The 15427-nt window shown below is 44.9% G+C and overlaps 1 pseudogene; it reads right to left on the reverse strand.

Moving 5' to 3' along the window:
- Window positions 1-14868, reverse strand: part of LOC129636492 (coiled-coil domain-containing protein 3-like) — a 43674-nt pseudogene extending 28806 nt beyond the window's left edge.
- Window positions 14869-15427: the final 559 nt, after the last annotated feature.

A 15427-nucleotide genomic window follows, 5' to 3' on the forward strand; every position in this document is an offset into this window, starting at 1 on the left:
GGTTCTGAGCCTTTAGGGGGAACCGACCTGAAGACAGAGCCTAGCGGAAATATATAGTATATTAATATAGCTTAAGACAAACATTTCCTTACGAAAAAATGCATTGCTTAGCTCAAGGTTTGAGAAAAGTTAAGTTCAGGTGGAGCCAGGAGTCGTCATAGCAACACAGACTTTTCAGAGAAACCTCATTTTAAATTTGTATGGAGAAGGGGAAAAAATGTAACACTAGTTTGCTTCCTCCAGCTACTTAGGAGAGAGAGAAAAAAATGTCCGACAATTGCAGCCTATTCCCTCTGTCTGGAGACCCTCGGCCTTCCTGCCTGTTACCCTCTCGGGGCCTTTAGGAAGCAATACACAAGCTGACCCTAACATACGAGTGGAATGACAAGTGACTCCAAAGAGCCAGAACCATCACATGAGTCTGCAGTGCTAAGGTCCTCTGGTATGCTGTGCTAAGTCGCTTCAGTCACGTCTGACTGTCAGAGCCTGACACGCTCCTCTGTCCATGGGAATTTTCCAGGCAAGAATACTGGATTGGGTTGCCGTGCCCTCTTCCAGGGGATTTTCCCAACCCAGGGATCGGATTCCTGCATTGGCAGGGAGGTTCTTTACCACTAGCACTACCTGGGGCAAAAGTGCCTAAACGGAGATCAGGGAAACCCAGTTAGGAGAAGGGACTCAGAGGAAAGGAAGTGAGGGAAGGAGACTCTTAGTCATACTCAGAGAAGCCTGGTAGGTAGTTCTGCACGTGGAAGAGGGGAGGAAGCAGGCTGGAGCTGTGTAGAAGATGAAAGAGGAAACTAAAGCAGGGGCGCCCAACCTCTAGGATCTAATGCCTGATGATCTGAGGTGGAGCTGATGAAATCATACTAGAAATAAGTGTTCGGTCACTCAGCTGTGTCCAACCCTTTGTAGCCCACCACGCTCCTCAGTCCATTGAATTCTTCAGGCAAGAATACTGAAGTGAGCTGTCATTTCCTTCTCCAGGAGATCTTCCTGACCCAGGGACTGAACCTGGGTCTCCCGCACTGTTGGCATACTCTTTACCAACGGAGTGACCAGGGAACAAAAATAGAAATAGAGTGCACAATAAATGGATGGCACTTGAAACATCCCAAAACCTTCCCCACCCCTGTCTGTCAAAAAATTGTCTTCCAAAAAACTCCCAAGGTCAAGGAGGAACTTCAAGTGTACTCGACTGTCCCAGGTTGCTGGCTTAGGGAGATGCTAAAGCAGGGGTGTCCCAAGAGGTAGAACCTCCCTTGTGTGGGGTCCTCAACAGACCTCTGATAGCCTTGGTGATGAAGGGAGAGATTTGTTTCATTTTTAAAAAAGTATCCTGGTGGGATAAACTTAAAACTTAGCAATTCTCTTACAGTTTTCCTAATAAAATGTTTTCTTTCTTGACTGATCTGTGAAGTACCAACTCTGACAATCACTGTTCTAATATACCTCATAGTGTTGCTGACACTATGGATATAATTATGTGAAATTGAACTTATTCAATAAAAATGATGAAGCATCTGCCCTGTGCCCAGCACTTTCCAAGGGTTGGGTAGTACAATGAAAATACTCCATAAGATGCACAGCTGGTAGGCACATTCTTTAAAAAAGCCTTTTACATTTCCACCAATAGTTTATTCTCAGTGTCAACACTTGCCAATTAATGACCATGCTGGGTGGGAAGCTCATTAAAAACCCAGGAGCCAGGGTTCCTAGAAGGATATCCCATTCTCCCTTGGACAGTCCTTCACTGTCTCTGGCTCTCAGTTTCCTCATTTGCAAAATCATGGACAACTGACTATAATTCATCCCTGAAACCCAAGCCTATTGAGGGGGAGGGGGAATATTACTCCAAGGCCTGGATGAGAGACCAGATTGAAAGAAAAATATGTCATTGCTGGTTTTCAGTCAAACAGACAGATACAATGAAGGAAGGAGCCCCTGGCCCTGCGGGATTTGCCTAGGGGTCTAGTCTGGGAAATTCTTACACATCAGGAGATGGCTCCGAGATGGATTTTCACCAACAAGAACATCCATGCAAAGGACAAGCCTGCAGAGCTCTGTGCCCATCAGCCACAGGAAGAGACTGCCTCCAGACAGCCAGCAGCATTTACAAGTGACCTCCTCAGGCCTTCACCAAACTACAGGGGCACCTCTGGGTTTTCTATTTCCCTCACTTTTCCGACTCTTTTCTTAAAAAAAAATGCACATTTCTTCATAGAATGCCACAGTGGAAGGAAAATAGGCCTTCAATTTTTAGACCTCAATTTGCAAAAAGCTTGGAGCTTTTTTTTTATTATTATTTTTAATTAAAACACCACATAATTTAAAATGTTTATATGTTCTAATTATTCAGTTCCAAAACACCAAACTTATTGCACAGGGTCACCATGGAAAGCCCCTCTCTCAGCAGGACAGCCATAGATTCCACAATGAAAGGGCAGCAAGGTGCCCGCCTCCCTTCTTTTCTGCCTGGGTGGCTACCAGATGTTTAAATCCATGCACCCTACTAAATTTCTAGGGTGCAACTGGTGGGCCCTTCCCTTTTCCATCCCAGCACGTGGTCAAGGGCCCGCTGGGCTATGAAGTGGCAGAAGCAGGGCTGGGCCAGCCGGCCAGAGTAAGGGTTATTAAGTTCCTGCAAGTGAAATCACCAGGCAGGATAAATCCCTTGGACTTCCAGCAGGCACTAGACTGCTTGGGAAAACCCACACGGGTCTGAGCTTTATGCCAAGGGGTAAAGCAGTAAAGGCCTTGACCCCAAAGGCGAGGCCTTTCCGTGACAGCCAGGTTAGGGGGCTCCAAGACTGTGCGAACAGAGAGGGCAGGATATGTCATTCCCAGCTCCACCGAGTCCCAGTTCCCTTACCTGTGGTCCACACCCCTCTGTTCCGTTCATGGGATGCCGATCCCTGGGGACCCAGGAGTGCATGAAATGGGCGTTCCCAGCTGCAATGGCAACCGATGAGAGCACTACTGGGGCCCCCTGCCCCAGATGCGCTCCTGGTGCGCCACCCCCCCACCCCCACCCCAACATGCACTCCTGGTGCACCCCACCCCCCTACCCAGTTCCAGGAGAGGCCCATGGGCCTTGCTACTGCCCCAGGTGAAACACAAGGACAAGCAAATCCACCCCACAGATACAATCCAAGCTTTTTATTAGCTGATCAATGATTCAGGGATAAAACTATGACTACAGAAAGGAAAGATGACCTGACCTAGGATGGCCATGATATTCTATAGAACCAGACAAAACTGGTAACAAGGAAACTTCTTTTTTTCTTGGAAACTGTAAAGCTGGTTCTTTTGCATATGCAATTAAAAGCAATTAGATTGTTACAAAGGCCTGCCTAGGGCAACGCTTGAAGTTCATCCTTTCCATAGAATTCAACAACTTCCCTGGTGGCTCAGATGGTTAAGTGTCTGCCTATAATTCGGGAGACCTGGGTCCAATCCCTGGGTCAGGAAGATCTCCTGGAGAAGGGAATAACAACCCACTCCAGTATTCTTGCCACCACCTGCCTCCCCCAACTCCCGCTCCCCGCAAAAAAGTGGCTCAAACAAATATTTTAAATATCAGGCGGAAAACTAGAAGATCCCTTGTCTGTCTGTCTGGATTTATGTATGTCTCAGTGTGAGTCTTCTGTTTTTGATAATATTGCTCAAGTTCTGAGTTCTTATTTAAATGGTCTCAAGAAAAGGAAGCCCTTACAAATCAAACAGTTGGAAATACAAGAAAACGTTGACCTAAATGAATTTCAGATTCACGTGAACTGGGAAATAGTCAATATTAAATATCTAGTATTTTTTTTTTCACTACTCTACTATAGACATGTCTAAGAGTCATTAACATTAAGTACAAAATTTTCATAGTGCCTAGGTTTATTATAAGTTAAAAATTGATATATTATTATATCTGTCACAAGTCTGTCAACAAGAAAGTACCTCTAAACAACAACAAAAAATAAACTAAAAAAATGGAAATATGATATGAGCTTTTAGATAAAATATTAACAATAATTATACTCTAAAATTTATATTTTTATAAATATATTAATATTGTATTCTATAAGTTTTTTCTCAACATTGAAACTCTGGTATCTAACACAGCAGCTGCCTCATGGCAGTCACTCAACAGTCACTTGCTAAAGACTGGACTCAACAATTTCACAAAATGAGGTATGTACTGATATAATGTCATACATGTCCACACTCCATGTAATATCCATGGACTGGAAACAGTGTAACTACCTATCAACAGGGAACTTGATTAAATACACTGCTGCTGCTGCTAAGTCGCTTCAGTCATGTCCAACTCTGTGCGACCCCATAGATGACAGCCCACCAGGCTTCCGCATCCCTGGGATTCTCCAGGTAAGAACACTGGAGTGGGTTTCCATTTCCTTCTCCAATGCATGAAAGTGAAAAGTGAAAGTGAAGTCGCTCAGTCGTGTTCAACTCCTAGTGACCCCATGGACTGTAGCCCACCAGGCTCCTCCATCCATGGAATTTTCCAGGCAAGAATACTGGAGTGGGGTGCCATTGCCTTCTCCAGATTAAATACACAGTAAGGCATTAATACAATGAGATATGATTCAGCTGTTTAAACCAACATACATGTCTAGATATAGCAACTTACATGTCTACTTACACATACCCACTTGTGAACAAAGCAGGGCACAACCACATGTGCACATTGCAGTGCCACTGGTACCAAAAGTGTGTGTTAGTCACACGTCATGTTTGACTCTTTGTGACCCCATGGACTGAAGCCCATCAGGCTCCTCTGTCCATCAGATTCTCCAGGCAGGAATATAGAAGTGGGTGACCATGCCCTTAAAGAAGACAGTGAATCTTGACTGAAGTGTTTGTTGGGGGAGAATACTCATTAGAAGCTTACAAGAAACTATTAACAGTGGTTATTCGTTTGGAGGGTAGGTGGGAACTGGGTGGATGGGTGTCAGAGGTGGGAGAAAAAAACTCTACTGACAACCATTTTATACTTTCAGATTTGGGAATCCACATGAACATGGTTTATAACTTAGTACATGAATTTTTAAGTGCTCTGTGACCAGAACCCAGTAAGTTCTGTTGAATGAATTACAACACACATGAGAGCTTCCCCATCATCTGTTCCCCTCTCCACCAACTACCCTGTCAGCATTGCTCCCACTGCCACTGCCCTGGGAAGACACAGGAAGCTTTTTAAAAGTTGCATCATCTTTAAGTTTTAAAATCATACTTTCTAACTATCCATTTATAGTCATAAACCCCTCTATCACTATTTACAACTGACAAAGTGCTTTCAAACCTATTATCTAATTGGGTCCTTAGGACAACCTGAAACAGTTTATATGTTTTGAAAGTGAAAGTTGCTCGGTGGTGTCCGACTCTTTGTGACACCATGGACTATAGAGTTCATGGAATTCTCCAGGCCAGGATACTGGAGAGGATAGCCTTTCCCTTCTTCAGGGGATTTGCCAACCCAAGGATCGAACCCAGGTCTCTTGCACTGCAGGGGGATTCTTTACTAGTTGAGCCACAAGGGAAGCCGAAGAATACTGGAGTGGGTAGCCTATCCCTTCTCCAGCAGATCTTCCTGACCCAGAAATCAAACTGGGGTCTCCTGCACTGCAGGCAGATTCTTTTTTACCAACTGAGCTATCAGGGAAGGAGAAAACTGAAGTTTTGGGAAATTAAGGATTCTGCCTGAGGTCACACCTCTGAAAATGGCACAGCCCATCCTGATTGTCTTATGAGAATGGCACCTCCCTCACCATCCTTCCCAACTGTAAAAAGGGAAAAAAGAAAGATGACAGGAGGTCTTCCACAGATTTTATGTCAGTCCCATGACACTCTAGGTCTGATTGATGTATGTGTGGGTCAGTCTGGGTCGCAGTCCTGGGGGACAGGACTTTTGGAGAGAAGAAAACAGCCAACTTTTGTTTTGATTGTTACACTCACCCAGCAGGGAAGGGAAAAGGAAAGGAAAATGTTCTTGGCTGGCGTGGAGAGAACCCTGCCAGAAAATGGGATGGATGCTCTAACTTGCCAAAGACATCCCCGGAGGCCCCATTAACACCATGATACTGAACCAGAGAGATGCTGAACATTTAGGAGTGCTGCTGATTCCCTGGCAACTTTTGAAAGCAAGCTTATGTTTCCACTGACTGAAGCAAGGGGCGGGGGGAATGGTGGGATGTCTAAGGATGAAATTAGAAAATGGGAGGATTTGGCTACTGAGGACAGAGTTGCAGGTTGTCCTGGGTATGTATCACAAAAAGTTTCCCTACATCAGATTTTCCTCTGGTTCCATTTCTTAACCTCCAGACTGACCCTAGAGTCCCATATTCATGTGATGCTGCAAGAGAATGAGAAGGAAGAGATGCACCCTTCACGACCATGATCTAAACACACTGTTCGAGCTGACTGGGGACTTAGAGAAGACAGCAGCAACAGTGGAAATGATGATAATTCATCAGTGTGCCCCCTGAATTCATTGTCATCTAAGACACAGCATGTGATATAGGGAAATTGTGTAATGTGCACCGTCCAGGGCCATTCATAATGGTCTCAGAACAAATGAAGGATTCACATGTTCCCATTAGCAAGAGTCTAACTGGAATAAAAAGGTGGCCCAAACAAGCTCCTCTGATCCCATCTAAGATGTAAGACCCATCACCTTAGGAAAAACAGACTGTTTGTGTCATAACATGATTTATTTACCCTGCATAGGAGAGAAAGCAGGATACTCATCTTCACACAGAAAAAGCAGAGAGGACTTCCCTGCTGGCACAGTGGATAAGAATCCATCTGCCAGAGCAGGGACCAGTTCTATCTCTGGTCCAGGAAGATTCCACAAGTTGCAGATCAACTAGGTCCGTGTGTCAAAACTAGTGAGCTCACAACCCACAACTACTGAAGCCCATGTGCTCAGAGCCTGTGCTCTGTGATGAGGGAAGCTATTGCAATAAGAAGCCTGTGCACTGCAACAAAGAGTAGCCCTTGCTTGCCATAACTAGAGAAAAGCCCTCATGGCAGCAAAGATCCAGCACAACTGAACATAAGTTTTTGTTTTTATTTTTTTAAGGCAGAAAATTTTTAGTTTTAGTTGTTTTTTTTTTTGTTTTTTTTTTTTTGTTTGTTTGTTTGTTTGTTTTGTTTTGTTTTCCAAGAAAGGAACAAGTAACTGTCCATAACTCTTCATCTAATTCGGACACCTTCAATTCACAACTATTTTAATCACTGCAGAGAAAGTAAAAATTTGTCAAGGAATATCATAAAATATAAATGCTAGCACCTTACTTTTATTTTAAACCTAAATTCTCAAATGAACTAGCTAATTTAACTCAGCTCTGATGTGGTACCTTTCAAAGTAGGCAGAAGAAGGAGCCAAGATGTGATACATACAAAGTCCATCAACACCTCAATTTGGCTCTGTACCAGCTCAGCAACCTGGAACAATTAATTCTCTTCCCCAAAAGCTTCTGACTCAGTGCAAACACACATACCCACCCTCTGTTATCTAAAAGACCAGGATGATGAAAGGGAAAAGGAATTCTCCCCAAGATCAACATCTGACCACCCAAAATAGGACTGCCTTCACATTAAAACAATTCTCCACAGTCCCATTGTTCTATTTGTTTTGAATGATGGAAAATCTAATTGCAGTAAAATGTTAATAGCTTCATTGTGTGACCACAGGGCTAATCAGTTATATATCTAAAAAGTTTGGGGCTTAACTGGGAGGTATATTTGGATCAATATCTAATCTCTTGACATCAATGTACTATTACCAAGGATTTAGTACATGAAGCAAAAATCCCACAAAATGCAGAACCACAGGACCAAGACTAAAAAGATTTAATTTTAAAATGCTATGGTCTGACCCAGGCTTGGGATACTCAGGCTTATCCTTGGTGGGTCCATTTCAATGTGGAGTGGGTGCTGGCACAGATTAAGAGTTGGGTAGGACAAAAAAAAAAAAGGTGGGGCAAGGGGAAAGAAAGGTGCTTAGATCCATGTGGGGAGTGAAATATATGACAAGCACTCAGAAAATTTTGGCAAATCTTGAAGAGTTGTCAGGGAGTTGAGAACTGTCAGTAGGGCAGGCCTAACTAAGGAAGGAACCCTGGATAATGTACGGAAAGGAAGAATCAACACTTTTCCGCAGTCAGATGTACTTGCCTACGATGAGAACAGTTTATGTGCAAAGAACATGAAGAAAGCTTCCAGGTGCCATGGAGCCCTGGGCAGGAGGTTTGGAAGAACAAGGCCACTCCCCTAGGCCAACCCACCAGACAAGAGAAAGACAGTGCCCCCATCAAGGGCACCACAGATGGGGGAAAGAAGGAAACCACCTAATACATGCACATTGGTTCATTAACCCACATCAGAACGGTCTCCTGTGGTCTGTCAACGTGGTCCTATAAACATCTTGGTGGGAGACTGGGAGCAATGGGCCATGGCCTCCCTGCTCCCCTGGCTCAGTTGTGACAATGCCATTACTCAGAGAAAGCAATAGTCCTCAAAATATCCCCACAACTCAGGCATCTGCCTCAGACTGAAAGATGCCTTTTCTATCTTCATGCCCAGAGTGATCCAGATCCTTCTTTTCCATGGGAACTAGATCCTGCCACTAAGGGTTTGCATGCTGCAACTGAAGATCCTGCATGCTGCAAGGAAGACTGAAGATCCCACATGCCACAACTAAGACCCAGCAGGGCCAAGTAAAAACATACATAAGTATTTGAAATCAACAACAGAAGTAGTCATAACAGCTCAGTGTATTGAGTGCTTACTCTCAAACACCTCACTAAAGGCTTTACCTATTGACATTCCCTACATAGTTAAATCATGTCGCATCAGCCCTAAGATACAGATGTTATGATGGCTTCCGATTTACAGAAGAGGAAACTGAGGCACAGCATGCCAACCTTCAGCCCATCTTGTCCCCTCACTTTGTGAGGAACCTTATGCCACACAGTGCAGCCTGAGGACTCCAGAGTTTATGAGCAGTGCTTGTTAACTTCTGGGAGGGCTGTGGAGAGGGTGAAAAATACTTCTTGATCTGGACTTTGGAAGGAGACTCTTGACTCCCTTGCTCACAACATTCATATGAGTCATAGCTATCTTATTATTTTGCTGTAGCACAGGGTATAGACAATTCTTACCCTAGTGTCTTCTTGGACCTCCCAGTCACTGAAGAAAGTTGCCAGCTGCTGCCCTTGTGAACACTTTGAAAACTGGAAAAGGCTAGAAAATATCCTTCTGTTCTCTTGAGTGTCTGGAAAGATGGCATCTTGGAGATTGACTCCATGAGGCAAGAAGTTATAGTTCTCATCCATCCTAATGGAAAAAAAAGGAGGCAAGAGCTGTAGACTGGACACCCATGGGGTGTACCATCTTGAATCGAGAGTCAACAGAAGACTGTGACAGTGTTGCCAGTTATACAACGTCGTTTATATTTTTTAAGTAGAATTTAATTACAATGCTGTGCTAATTTCTGCTGTAAAGTGACTCAGTTATACATATAAATACATTTTTTAATATCTTTTCCATTATGGTTTATCCCAGGAGATGGGATATGGTTCCTGTGCTAAGGTAGGACCTTGTTGTTTATTCCAAATGTAACAGTTTGCATCTGCTAACCCCAAACACCCAGTCCATCCATCTCCCTCCCTCCATTCCCCTTGGCAACCACAAGTTTATTCTCTGTATCCATGAGTCTGTTTCTGTTTTGTAAATAGGTTCATTCGTGCCATATTTTACATTCCACTTATAAGTGATATGATATGGTATTTATTCTTCTCTTTGTGACGTACTCCGATTAGTATAATTATCTCTAGTTCCATCCATGCTGCTGCAAATGGCATTCTTTCTTTCTTGTTATGGCTGAGTAATATTCATATATGTGTACCACATTTTCTTTAATCATTCAACTATCAAGGGACACTTAGGCAGTTTCCATATCTTGGCTGTTGGGAATCATGCTGCTATGAACATGGGGGTGCATGTATGTTCCTGAATTACAGTTTTGTCCGGGGATATGCCCACGAGGGGGACTGCTGGATCATATGGTGGTCCTATGAATTTTCTGAGGATCCCCCATACTGTTTTCCATAGTGGCTACCCCAACTTACATTCCTACCAACAGTGTAGGAGGGTTCCCTTTTCTCCACACTCTCCCCAACATTTGCTATTTGTTCTGCTTTTGATGATAGCCATTCTGCCTGATAGGAGGTGGTACCTGGCTGCAGCTTTGATTTGCATTTCTCTAAGAATTAGTGATGCTGAGTATATTTTTATGTGTCTACTGGCCACCTGCATGTCTTCTTTGGAGAAATGTCTATTAAGGTTTTCTGCCCATTTTTTGATTGGGTTTTTGTTGTTTTTGTTGAATTGTATGGTCTGTATATTTGAAATTAAGCCCTGGTCTATTGCATCATTTGCAAATATTTTCTCCCATTCTTTAGGTTGTCTTTTTTTTTTTTTTTCCTTTCTACTGTGCAGAAGCTTGTAAGTTTGATCAGGTCCCCTTTGTTCATATTTGGTTTTATTTCTATTACCTTGGGAGACTGACCTAAGAAAACAAAGGTCAAATTTATGTCAGAGAACATTGTGCCCATGCTCTCTTCTAGGAGTTTTAGGGCGTCATGTCTTATGTTTAAGTCTTTAAACCATTGTGAGATATTTTTGTGCAGTATGAGGGCATATTCTAACTTCACTGATTTACATGCAGCTTCCAATTACACATCTACATGGCTCACATGAGAGGAGTCACTCTCTCTGATTGTTTCTCTACCTCACACTGCACGTGTCTATCCTTAAGTTTTTCAAAACATGTGAATTGGGGGATGGGTGAGGGTGAACATTTGTGTATCTCCCAAGCTGCTTTCCTTCTCCTAGTGGAGTGCTCCTTGTTTCCTGGGCAAAGGAAAGCTAATTACAATGACTCAAGATTCAAGTCCTATCACTGCTACTTATCTCCTGTTTGATGCACAATGAATTTCTTAAATTCACTAAGCTTAAATGTACAATCTATAAAATGAGGATGACAACAGCATCCTTATTTGTTTAATGGTGGTGTAAGGAGTGCATTTTTTAAAAAGTAAGTAAAGTATTTGGTAGAGTAAGCACAGTATAAAACAACATTTTTACAGAACCCTGCATAAAGTACCTGTTGGCAAGATAGAGAAGTCAAGAGAAGGAAAAGGAGAGATGAAAGCAGCACTCCAGCCCAAAGTAGGCATTTAGGGTCTCACCAGGGAGTCTCCACTGCCACTTTCTCCTGTGACACTGACCAGAATCTGTTCTCCTCTCTGAGGGGCCCAGAATAACAGAGGAATGATTTGTATGTGGTTGTGAACACACATCAGGGCAACACAGTCCTGTGAAGTAGAAATCTTGTCAGACTACCATTTGACTCTGTATCTCTGCCCTAATGTTTTATAAATATGTCAGAGAAAAAGAGGAAAGAGTTGGTTGACCACCAGATAGCCAGTGGACAAAACTGTATTTCATTATAAAATCAGAAAAGAAAATAATGCCTTCTTAAGTACTGTGGCTCTTTTTACTTTGGAAAATAAAGTTTTATTGTTGAATAGTTTTAGAGCTGGTTTCCCTAAATAAAGACACATAAAAATCTAAGTTTCTCCATATCAAGAAGGTACTATCTCAAAAAGGTACTATCTTATTCCTTGCCAGTTTTATTTAGAAACTGTACTTCTCCAATATTTTTTTTTAATTCAACTAAATCTGGCTAATGGAGAAGGCAATGGCACCCCACTCCAGTACTCTTGCCTGGAAAATCTCAAGGACAGAGGAGCCTGGTAAGCTGCAGTCAATGGGGTCGCTAAGAGTCAGACATGACTGAGTGACTTCACTTTCACTTTTCACTTTCATGCACTGGAGAAGGAAATGGCAACCAACTCCAGTGTTCTTGCCTGGAGAATCCCAGGGACAGGGCAGCCTGGTGGGCTACCATCTATGGGGTTGCACAGAGTCAGACACAACTGCAGCGACTTAGCAGCAGCAGCAGCAATCTGGCTAAACCACCCAAGCCAACACAAAGCACGCCGTGTATTCTAAACTTAGATAGTCTGGCTTTAATATGGAAAACATGTGTTACAGTGAGCTTATGGACGCCCCTCTGTGGAACCTTCTGTCTTCTTTCTCAGTGATGTGAAATCTCAAGAGCTAAAAGTTAGTCTGCAGACCAAGGTCATGGCCATTCCAAATATCCTTAATGCTATTCCACATACTGGGAAGATGGGACTTATTGTCCAATCACTATCCGTTAGATTCCATTTTGAGGTTCCTCTGTATCAGCCTCCTCCTCCAACTGGAGAGAACCAATGCATTAGGGTTCCACCTGCTGTTCTGTATTGCAAACTTCAGTTGAGCCCATAATCTGAACCCTTATCTACATGCATTTCATCATGACCACATGACAAACTTTCATGGAACTTCACAAGATTCCAGGAGTCTCCCAACAGGCAAGGTCTGGTCTAATTCACCTCTCTGTTCTTCAAAGCCCTGTGAGCACTTTCCCAATCCCTTAATACCCCTGCCCCCAGGCCCTTCCTCTATAAACTTTAGCTATTTGGAAGAGCCTGGCATTGAGGTCTGCTGGCAGCTGATATGAGCGAATCCGAGTGAAACAAGAGGACAACTGGGCTGCATTCCACACCAGTCCCATCTTGGCATTTAAGCAGGTGTGCAGGATTGAGTAACTACACATTCCTCATCTAACCTGCACCAGGTGTTCTGCATCAGTTCCTAGGATTTAATCTCAACCAGCCTTGTTTGGCACATTATGAAGGTGAGGCTCTTGGGGTTCTTGACAAGGTCATTAACTTGCTCAAAATGACAGGAAGAACGGAGCCAGAATTCCAACAACCATCTGATTCCAAAGATGTTTGGATTGGTTTTGACCACTGTCCATCCCAAACAACTCCCATGGCATCCACTTTAAAATATAGCTTTCCTCCTCTATAAGGATTCCACCTCAATTAGGGTTCCACTTTCTTATTTCAAACTCCAGGAGACACCATCGCCTGAACTCTTATCCACAGGCATCTCATCTGCACCAAAGACCAACTTGCATGGAACTCAACCAGAGAGGGCTCCTGTCCGATTGCCCTTCATGTGCCTCAGAGCACTGTGACCAGGGCCTTCTTCCCCCATTACCCCCCGCATAAACCTCTGCTATTGGGAATAGGCTGTTTGTTGCTGGAAACCACCTTGAGCTTTGGCCTGAAACACTCTTCCCTGGTCAAGCAAGGGAGCCATCCCTGTTTTTCCAACAGTGTTAGCCAGAGGCACCCAAGATCTCTGTAGACTCAACGTGAGGAGCACCAAAGAGCACAAAATGGGAAGGAGACCAGGGGAGACCAGGGCGTCACTTAACATCGCCCAGACAGGATTCTGGAGGAGTTCCTGAGCCTACTGGGGATAAAGGTACCTCTGCTGGCCATGCCAAGTGGCTGAAGGGACGGTATGGGCGAGAGGTGGCAGGTTCACCTGAGGAAGAAGAAATAGGAGTAATCCTGGACCACGGTGTGGGAGTCACAGGAGAAGTAGCCCAGGCCGGTGAGGTTGAGCCTGGAGCTCCCGGGCACCTCGAGCATGCTGCCCCACACCTGGTCGCACAGCATCTTGATCTCAGCGGAGTAGAAGAGCCCCGCGTCGCTGGCCTCATACTTCCAGGGCAGGTAGTTGTACAAGCCGTGCTGCTCCTCCTGCAGCGCCAGCACCTTGGCTTACACGATAATCTCGGTCAGCTCCGCTAGGCAGCCCTCCCTCAGGGGTCTCCACTCGGAGGGCAGCTGGCAGCCGCCGGCGGCCTCCAGCCCGCCGGCCAGGCAGAGCGCGGCGAGCAGCAACGGGCGCAGCATGCCGGCGGCGAGGGCGGGTGGCGGAAGCCGCCGGGTGGGCGCCGCGCCCCAGGCGCTCTATCTGGGGCGCTTGGCCAGGGTCGGGGAGAGGGGGAGCCCCGCGGCGGCAGCGATAGCGTCCGGGAACCCGAAGTGCCTGGCCCCACCAGCGGGAGGCGCAGCCCGGGGCGCTCGGCTCCGCGCACCGCTGCGGAACCTCAGCGTGTTGCTCCCTCCTCAGCCGGGATCCCCCTGCGGGTCCTCGCTTGGGAGGCCTTTAAAAGGGCACGCGAAGGGCCGGCGACCACAGCCTCCTGCCCCCGCAACCCGTGGCTGGGGCGTGGGCGGCAGCGGGAGGGGCGGAGGCGGGAAGCTGTCCAGGGGCGCGCAGTGCTGGGGAGACAGCGCAATCGGCGCGGGACCGGGAGCCCCCGGGCCGAACTCGGTGTTTGGGCCAGCGCGGAGGTCCGCGGCGGAAAAGTCAGTCTGGGGAGAGACGGCCCAGCCCTCTTCTGGCGCCCTGCGCACCGACCAGGTGGAAGCTTTGCCGGCACAAAGCTTGCTCCAGACATGACCTTCTTAGAATAATTGCCATCAATTGCCATGAGTACTCACCTTACGTTTTTGCATTTTCTGAGTAGTTCATTTACACTCTAATGGCACAGAAATCTAACTTTACCGTCGCAGAGTTTACCTTGGAAATTCTGTGTGATCTAATAAATTTTTCTGAATCTCTCTCTCCCTTTCCGTCTCTTATGTTTTAACCATGCTCTTAGGAAAACCTTCAACATCTGAAAAGCCAAAGCCACATTGCTTTGTTTTTCCTACAGCTACATGGTCTCATGATTAACCTCATTCCTACGTTCAGATTCTGAACACCCTACACCTGAGAAATAGATTCAGAAGTTCCAAAGAGCTTTTCACAAGTCAATGAGTGACTCTGAAGAGACCTAAACTCCACAGCTAAATCTTTATTTCTAAATTAGGCAGTTCCTTTTATCTCCCAATTGCCTTAATTATTCTTCATGTAGTAAGAAAAAAAAAAGATTATTTATAAGTATAAATATTTTGCATAGTCAAAACATCATATATATGAAATAGCATGGATATAATATACATATCATCGTGCATGTCATACATATTATATTTACAATAAGTTGATACACAAAACTGCTGTAAAATGGAAGGCTCTTTGTTCTGCAAGCATCTTATTAACCAGGCTTTCTGCAAGTTTAAGTCTTAGAACTCAGCCAAAGTGTTCTCTGACTGAAAGGAATAGCTCTTAGAGAATTTGGAAAGGAAAGGTAAGGAGAAAAGTGGGGAGGGGGGAAGAGAGAAAATCCCAAGGCCTCACATCCCATGACAACCAAATCTTCCTGTGATCCCCAAGTCTTCAGTTAGGACAATTAAATTAATGCATGCTTCTTGTGACAGGGCAGAAATCCAGCTGTCATGAGGCAGGAACTCAGGAGGAAAAGGCCATGAGCAGCAGGGTCTCAGGGAACCAGAAGACCCTGGGAAGGCTTTGAGCATGCCTTGAAGTGAAA

The sequence above is a fragment of the Bubalus kerabau genome, chromosome 22 (genome assembly GCF_029407905.1).
Source record: "Bubalus kerabau isolate K-KA32 ecotype Philippines breed swamp buffalo chromosome 22, PCC_UOA_SB_1v2, whole genome shotgun sequence".
Lineage (NCBI taxonomy): Eukaryota > Metazoa > Chordata > Mammalia > Artiodactyla > Bovidae > Bubalus > Bubalus kerabau.